Raw genomic sequence first — 8,751 nt, 5'->3', positions numbered from 1 at the left:
GGGGAGGCGCGCGGTCGTCGCCCGGCTCTCGGGATCCAGGCCTCGCACTGCAGCTGAGCGGCCCGTGCCGGCGGGAGAGTGGAATCAGCAGATGGAGGCTGTTTCGGGCTCCGTCCCTTCGTGCGCTCGTTCTGCAGTAATCAAAATACATAGGTTTAGTTCAGTTTTAATTTATTTATTCACTTATTGCAGTATGGAACTCGGGGCCTCATGCGTGGTAGGCAAGGGCTCTACCACTGAGCTACATACACATTCAGCCAGGCAAAAAAGATGGACCGCCTAGGGGTGTGGTTACTAGTATTGAGCAGTGAATGAAACTGCAATAAATGAATAAATTAATTAAAATTAAATGAAACAAGGGGGTAAAAGGAGGGCAGGGGTACGCGGAAAAAATGAGAACCAGGGTCTGTCATGTAAAGGTCAAGATCCCAATGATGAAGGTAACTGTATTGTATACTTAAAAAGTACCAATAGGGGCTGGGGATTTAGCTCAGTGCTTCTGCTGCCTGCCTTGCAAGGACCCAAGTTTGATCCCCGGTACCACACACACACACACAAAAACGTACCAATAAACTCAATTAAAAATTAAGTTAAATGAAACATATATTTTCGAACATGTTCGGGCTGCTTTCTCCAAATTAGTCTTTCCCTGCTTCCTGGAATGTATTTTCTCCTTCCTTCTGTCGCCCTGCCTCAACTGTCACCCCTCATAAGCTATGGAAGTCTGGCTCATGCCACCTCCCAAACCCCAGTTCTGAAACCCTCTTCCCTTTTCATTCATCCCCTGTGACTTCAGCTTTGCCAGACTAATTTAGTTACACCCTATATTTAGTGAACACCTACTATCTGCCAGGTCTTGGGTTAGGTAATGAAACCATCGGGTACAAAATTGGCATGGTCCTTGCCTTCCTGGACCTTGGCATCTAGTGCGACGGGCCATTTGTGCACCAATTATTTCATGACAAGAAAGAGGAAGCACAAGGTTTGGCAGCGGTGCAGAGAACGGAGTAAATAACTCTGAGGGATCAGGAAAGCTTTTACGGGGGAGATTGTGCTTGAACTAGATTTCAAGGGATGAATGAAAGTTTGCCAAGCAGCAAGTGAAAGGGCACTGAAGATTGAGGGGCCAGCATGTGCTAAAGCCTGACGGATAGCCATTGTAGGATGATGTGGCAGATACAGCGAATCTGACCTCGCCTGACCGTGAAGCAAGAGAACAGGAAGTGACGGGAGATGGGCATCGTGGGAGACCTCTTGTGTTTGGTCCTGTAGGTAGGTGGGAGCTAAAAGGTTATTAAACTGAGGAGAGACATAGACCTATCGAATCATAGCTTAGCACCTTTGAGCAGTGTGGAGAATGGGCCGAAGGTAGACTAATCAGGAAGTAAGGACCCCGGAGAGGAGACGGGGTCTGAGCTATGCAGGTGGGGGTGACAGGAATCGGGGTCAACACCTGTTCTGAAAATAGAACTGGCATGTGGGGTGCCCACTGGATTAGCAGGGTGACAAAAGGAGGCAGTACCTCCACATTCTCCTTCCAGACTGGAGGGCTGAGGTTTCTGAGCACCTAAGGTTGGCTTTCAGAACTAGGGTCCTAACGACAAACACGGGACACCTGTACCTGGTAGCTGGCGGACCTTGGGCACCAGGGCTGTTTTTGAAGCAGCACTTGTACAACTTCCCAGCTGGAGGAGAGAGGAGGTCTCCGTGGCAGGGCTCCGGGAGGCAGAGATTCCCAGCAGCAAGGATAGGAGCCCAGGCACCTGGCTCCTTGACTGGAGTCTGGAGCAGGTGTCCCAAAGAAATAGGCAACAGTGGAGAAATCACTTTGCCAGTACCAGCAGCGCCTTCAGTGTCCCGGGACATTCAGAGGATGTCTTACCTGTGCACATTTCCTGTCACTCCTGTGAGTTTCCCAAACTGATTTTTGGGGTTGTTGGGGATGGGACCAGGGCCTCACACATGCTAGGCCAACTCTCCTGCTGACCTATCCCCTCGGGCCCCAAACTTAATTCCTCAGCCTTCCTTCCCATTGATTTTCTGAGCTACCTCAGGGTTGCCCAATACCTCCCTCTCCCACTTTAGCAATCAAAGTTGGGTTTTGTTTCTGGTCAAGATCCTGACAATTCAAAGTAGAGAATAAATGACAGCTATCCCTTTGCTCGTGCTCCCAAACCAGTCCCCTGGCCCCACCATTTGACGGACTTGAGAGCTGAGCCAGGTGACCTAAGCTCTCTGACCCTGGGTCTTCTCATCTGTAAAGTGGATTGGGGGGCTAGGGATGTAGCTCAGTGATAGAGCACTTGTGTAGCTTGTGAGGTCCTGAATTCAAAGAAGATTGATAACTGCCTCATAAACCTGTGAGAATTAAGTGGTACCATTCACACAAAACCCTGAGCATGACTTGGTACACAGTAGGCACTTAATAAAATTTACCTGTTTTTATCCTCTCCGGGCAAATTTACACAACACCCCGAGGTTTCCTTCTCCCAAGCTCATGTTCCCCCCGTCAGGCACTTCCTGACAGCTCTTCCATCTTGGTCCAAAGCCAGAATATGTCAGCTTCACCTACACTCACCTCAGCTGCACCTATGACAGAGGACAGTGGCGTGGTTGTTTGGGTCCCAGAATAAGACCATTGTTTATTAGCTCTACAGGCTTGGGCAAGATGCCTCACCTCTTTGAACCTCATTTTCCCTGTCTGTAAAATGGGGATGTGTAATAGCACAGCTTCATCAGATGTGTAAGGATTAAATAAAATAGAGCATGTTAAACTCTCTGCACAGCCCATGAAGGTTCTGTGAGAACATTTACTTTCTCCTGACCTAGAGCAGCATGGCCGCGGCTGTAAATCATCCAGATAACCAAGAACATCCTCCTCCCTCCCACCCCAGTCCCAAACTCCTCCTCACCTCCACCCACTAATGACCCTGTGATCGGCTTCTCATTAAGGAAATGATAAAGTGGCCACTGTGCCTTTAGCCAGAATCTCAGCTAAATCTGTTGTCAGAGTCAGTGCAGACTAAAGTAGGAATTCCCAGCTCTGGGCCTGGCTCCTGCTTCCTGAGAGAGGCAGCCTCTGCCCTGGCCAGCACTGCTGAAGGCCAGGCACTCTCGGAAAAGGCTCTGCTCTCGTGGAGAGGGAACACAGGTCTCCTGTCCTGTGCTGAGGAGCTAAGAGCCACAGGTGGACTCAAGAAGACGCCTTTTGCCCTCCTGAGGTTCAGTTTTCACATCTTTCGTGTGGAAATAATAAATGATAATACCTATCTTGCAGAGTGAGTATATGAATAAAATGGGATAAACTAGATCTCCTGCATGGAGCCGTAGCTCAGGGGTAGAGCACTTGCCTAGCATGCATGAGGCCCCTGGTATAGGAGTACCTAAATAGATAGATAAATCAGTAAATAAATATAGCACTTTGTAGATGTCAACAAATGGTGTCAAGAGATAAGTGGTGTCAGTTATGATCACGATTGTGATTATTATCATTGGAACTCAGGTGTCAATTTTTCCAACTCCATTTGATGAACAGTTATTCTGTCTCCAGTGATTTATCGTACGACATCTCTACCATGCCGCCTTCAACCTCCAAAGTCTGTCCGGCTGGGTAAACTTTCAGTCTTTTTGTTCATTTTCATATACATTGTTTGTTTTTTGTACCGGAGATTGAACTCGAGTCCTTGGTTTGCGAGGCAGGCAGCAGAACCACTGAGCTAAATCCCTGGCCCTTTTTGTTCATTTTCAGCTTTGCCATGGATGGTCTTGATGCTTTTTATTCTTTCATGGGAACTTCAGAATCCCTTTGTCTAGTTCTATGATTAATCTGACTTTTTCATACCTCTTTGTATGTTTCTCAAAGAGGCATCCCTCAAGGTGACAAAAGGGCTGCAGAAATTCTGGGATTTTCATTCATACTCCATCATGCACAATAGGGGAAGACATTGACCCAGGTAGGCCACCCCTAAAATCTTGACCCATAGAAACTTTGAACTAATGTTTATTGTTATTTTTTGTTTTGGTTTGGTTTTTTTAGTACCAGGGATCGAACTCCTAACTTTGCGCTTGTGAGGCAGGTGATGAAACCACTGAGCTAAATCCCTGGCCCTGTTTATTGTTTTTTTGTTGTTGTTGTTGTTTGGTTTGTTTGTTTTTTTGAGACAGGGTCTCACTATGTAGTTGAGACTGACCTGGATGGAACTCACTATGTAGCTCAGCCTGGTCTCGAACTCACAGCGATCCTCCTGCCTCAGCCTCCCAAGTGCTGGGATTATAGGCCTGCGCCACCACACCCAGCTATGTTTATTGTTATTTTAAACCAATTTGTTTTGACATGATCTGTTATGTAGTGAGATAATGAATACAGCAATTATGTCATTTCCCAGCCTTTCCTGAAGCTGTTGGAATTCTCTGGGAGTCTGAACAGAATTCAAGTGCACCACTTGAAGCCTCCCATCTACAACTTCCATGGAATAAAATTAAATTTTGTTAAAGTCTCCTTAGCTTATATCCTCTCACATAGAACTCAAAAGATCATTTTAAAGGTGTTCATAAACTTCCTTCTGGACTCATCCCCCTAGCTCATCCGGAGGTAGGTAGGGCAGAAAACTTTTGCCAATGAGGACAACTGAGGTATTTGCCCCAGGTCATACAACTTCCAGATGGAGCAGGAAGATGGTGAGGCAAGTGGTAATGAAGAGGCAGGATGACCTAGTCTCAAAAGTTTAAATTCAGGGCCAGATGGCCAGGAGTATGTGTGAGCCCTGAACCTACCACTTACAAACCACTTGACCTTGGACCAGACACCTGCTTCAGGTTTTGATTTCTGCCTCCACAAAATAGGAACCCTAAAGACTAATTTCCAAGACTGTTTGGGAACATTCAGGACCTAATAATATATGCAAGACTCCTGGCACCTAATAGGCATTCAATAAATATTTAATGAATGAATTAATAAAGTGTGTAGCCCAATTTGGCACTCAGTCTCTCAATTAAAGTTAGCTATTGCATTACGTTCGTATTTAATTTACACATAAACATATTACATTCTGTGACTATCAAACTTGTTGTTTTAGCAAGGCTCTGAGACTCTGGAAGCGTCTTAGTCTCCGGCCCCCACCTCTCCAGGCTCCCCAGACCTGCCCAGCCCCTGGCTGCGTAGACAGTGAGCCATAAATCAGGTCCCCACAGGCCTGTAATTAACAAGTCCCAGGGGCTTCCTGCGCCCTGCCTCTCCACAAGGGCGGGGAGGCTAGGAGCTGGGGGGTCCCTCCACCAGCCCCCTGATTTATGGCCCTCTGTGTGAAGGAGATTTATGAGCTAAGACCCGGAGTAAACCTGCCACTGTTCAGGCTGGGGCTGGCAGAAGGGGCCGGGGCTGGTGGACCCTCAGCTCCTGCCTCTTCCCTCATGTTCCCCTCACACTGCCCCAGTTTTTCTTAGGTTTGGGTCACACACACTTTGCTAGCGTGTGTTTGTACCCATTTCGTAGATGTGGAAACAGAGCCCCACCGTGGTGAAGCAGCCCAGGGACAGGCACACAGCCCACAGATGGCCAGGGGTCCAGAGTATTTTTCCCCTGGGGCTGAGGAAGCCCTGAAGGAAGCTCCATTGGAGAAAAGGCTTTGGGTCCAGGGGCCTGGCAGCTGATGAAGATGCCACCGGGCGGAGGAGATAATGAACGGGTCTCCTGAGAACGTGCCTGACTGCCATGCCTCTGGTGGGACCCGAAGCCTGTCCTCAGCTACAGCCATGCCCAGTACTACTGCAGCATGTGGGTCTCCCCTCTCAGCAACCCTCAAACAGAGGAATGAGCATGATCCTCAGTTGAGGCGTCACGATGACGTGAAGGGCTTTACCATGGATTTTGACTCAGATAGACTTGGGCCCAAATCCCAGCTCCCACCAGAATTAAGGTACCAGCTCAGTAACTGTAGGCAAGTCACTTCATCTCCCTGCGTCTCAGTTTCCTCATTTCAAAAGTTAGGACACTAAAATATGAATGCATTTACATAGCTCCTGGGACCCTTGTACATAGGAGCTGTGGAGAAAATATTTTCAACTAGGGCTCAGGGCTGGAGTTTTGTTTTTGTTAATATACAGCATAGACTGCATCAGAAAGATTCAGGGTAGAATTTCATAGACTCCAAGAATTTGGGGACAAGAAGTGATCATCTTATTCCAGGATTCTGAACTTGGGCTAACTTCAGGCTGGGGAGGCGGGTGTCTCTCTGAATCCCCCAATATATTCATCAGTATTTACGGTGCATTTGCTAAGTAGCAGGCACTGTTTTAGTCTGTGACAAGGAACAAAGCGCATGAATCCTGCCCTCACTGAGTTTGCATTCTAGGGGATGGAAACGCACAGACAGGTAAAATATGCATTGTAAACTGGGCGTGGTGGCACAGCCTGTAATCCAATACTCCAGAGGCTGAGGTAGGAGGATTGCTGTGAGCTCAAGGCCAGCCTGAACTATATAGGGAGTTCAGGATGATCCTGAGCTACAGGCAAGACTCTGTCTCAAAACAAGCAAATAAATATATACCTAAAATGCTACAACTATGGGCTTACATTAGATTGTCAGGGGAATCCGCAACCCCAGAAAAGGTAACGGATGACTATCTAGTCCAATTTCCAAAAAGAGAGGTAACTTGCCATGTTCCGGGCCCAGCCAGCTCTAAATCAGAATCTCCCACTGCCCAGTGTCCCGCTGTCCACTGCGTGTCCTGTGGGTGCATATTGGGGGCCCCTCCGTCACAGAGCCGGACCCCCAGGGCTCACTCACGCCCCCATCTCACCCTGGCACCTCGCCCTTACCACGAACTCACCCTCTTTGTCCACAGAGAAAGCGGAAGTCACTTAGGCAGGCAGGGGAGTCCCCGGCTTCATTCCCTCCTCCCACCTTGTAATTTTTGTGCACTCTTTGTTTTTGTGTCATAGGAGGAGGTGGCCAACCCTGCCCCCAGGCCAGGTCTTCAGTCTTCTAGCAAACTTGCCGATTAGTCATTGTCCCTCTGCTCCTTCTCGGCCCAAAAGCATGTAAGAAATTATCCCACTTAGTGACTTCCAATATCCATTTGGTGGCTGGTGGCTTCATGCGATATCAGGTAGGGTCACCTGTTACTGCATCCAGCTAGGAGCTTATCTGAAGGCCACTCTTGCCCTGTGGCCCTGTACACTACATGGCCTCCCCATGTGGCCAGTTGCTGAGGCAGAGAACTGGACGCCACACAGAGGTATAAGTTGCTGGGTTCCAAGAGGCGGGAAGAGGAGTTGCCACTGTTCTCCAAGGAACTGAGCCGGAAGGCCATTAACACCATTTCTGCCAGCCCTGAGGTCAAAGCAGAGAGCCAGGCCAGCCTCACTCAAGGGGAAGGGAGACCAACTCCACTTCTTGGTAGACTGCCTGGTACAGTACGTGAATTAGAGGAGCTGCTTGCGGTGCTCTTTGGAGGCTACCAGAATTGCTCAAGCGTGCAGTCTAACCTCCGGGGATCCTGCTGCACCCCAGAAATCCCTTCACTGCCTCTCTCACCCCAGCTCATTTATTTATCCATAGTGATCTGGATCGGGCTCTGTCCACTCTGGTGAAACCACACTAATCCACGACCTCCCTGGCCCTTACCGTCTTTACCCTTCTTGCTCTACCCATGGGCTCTGTAGCTGTGCACGGCCCCTTTCAGAAATTGGGCTCCCCTGTTGGCATGTGTTCCCCCTTTGGATCTCTTCCCACTCCCTTTTTGTCTCTTTTACTGGCTCTTTTTCTTCCATTGATCCCTTAAATGTCAGCTCTCAACTTCCAGTGGCAACCTTCCTCCAGACTCTCAGATCTGTGTCACTATTTCTGGATGATTGTTCTGCAGATGCCTGGAACCAAACCCGCTTGTTTCCTTTGGCTTCTATTCTTCATGAATAAGTGAACAAAAGAGAAAAACTATTGTTTCCTAGTTGGTCCAGCCACAAACCCAAGAAGCATCCCACACACACACATCCCATCATCCATCCCCTCTCAGCTGCCCCCAATCCCACATCCCATCAAGACCAGAAACTGGTTTGATCTCCAGCTGCCTCCTCTTCTTCATCCTCACCACCAATGCCCTGTTCAGGTCTCGTGGTAGCGGATTTAAGAAATGTTGAGTTCAAACAAAGCCAGGCAAGTTCTTTGCCACCTGACCCCTTAGATTCTCCAGAGTGCTGACCCACAGAGAAAAGGAGAGTTTGCAGCCTCCCAAACTTACCAACACAGGATCCTTTCCCCACAAATCACCTCCTAGACCAGTATTTCATGCACCTGTTGCATAATTATTAATTGGCTGAAATCTAACGGGATTGTGGTTTAGCCTGGAGTCAGGCAGACAACTTTCTGTAAATTCCTAAGCCAATCTGTGACTCCCTAATTCGCCTGTAAAATGAAGGTGATTAGCGACCACCTCGGAGGCGTTGGTGAGGATTCGAAGCGACAGCACTTGAACAGCGCTGGACACAGTAAACCACGTTACCTCTGCCAGCTTTCTTTTAAGACCTTATGAGGGAGGCAAGGAAAAGAAACTTGCTCTAGGAAGCATTATTTCTCTTCGATGGTGTGTTCCTTTGGGCTGCTTCACAGAGTTTCTCATTCTTTAAACATGGCTAATTTAGAAAACTTTTTACTCCTACAATTAAAAGCTTGGGACTTGGGAAAAGAGAATTGGGGTGTGGTAGAAGCAAAGTGATGGCAGAGTCTTGGCGCCCTCTGCTGGTCAGTATGTGGA

The sequence above is a fragment of the Fukomys damarensis genome, unplaced genomic scaffold, assembly GCF_012274545.1.
Source record: "Fukomys damarensis isolate Sample0158 unplaced genomic scaffold, DMR_v1.0_HiC HiC_scaffold_13, whole genome shotgun sequence".
NCBI classification, from domain to species: Eukaryota; Metazoa; Chordata; class Mammalia; order Rodentia; family Bathyergidae; genus Fukomys; species Fukomys damarensis.
The sequence above is the reverse complement of the archived record's forward strand: the minus strand, read 5'-3'. Positions refer to the sequence as shown.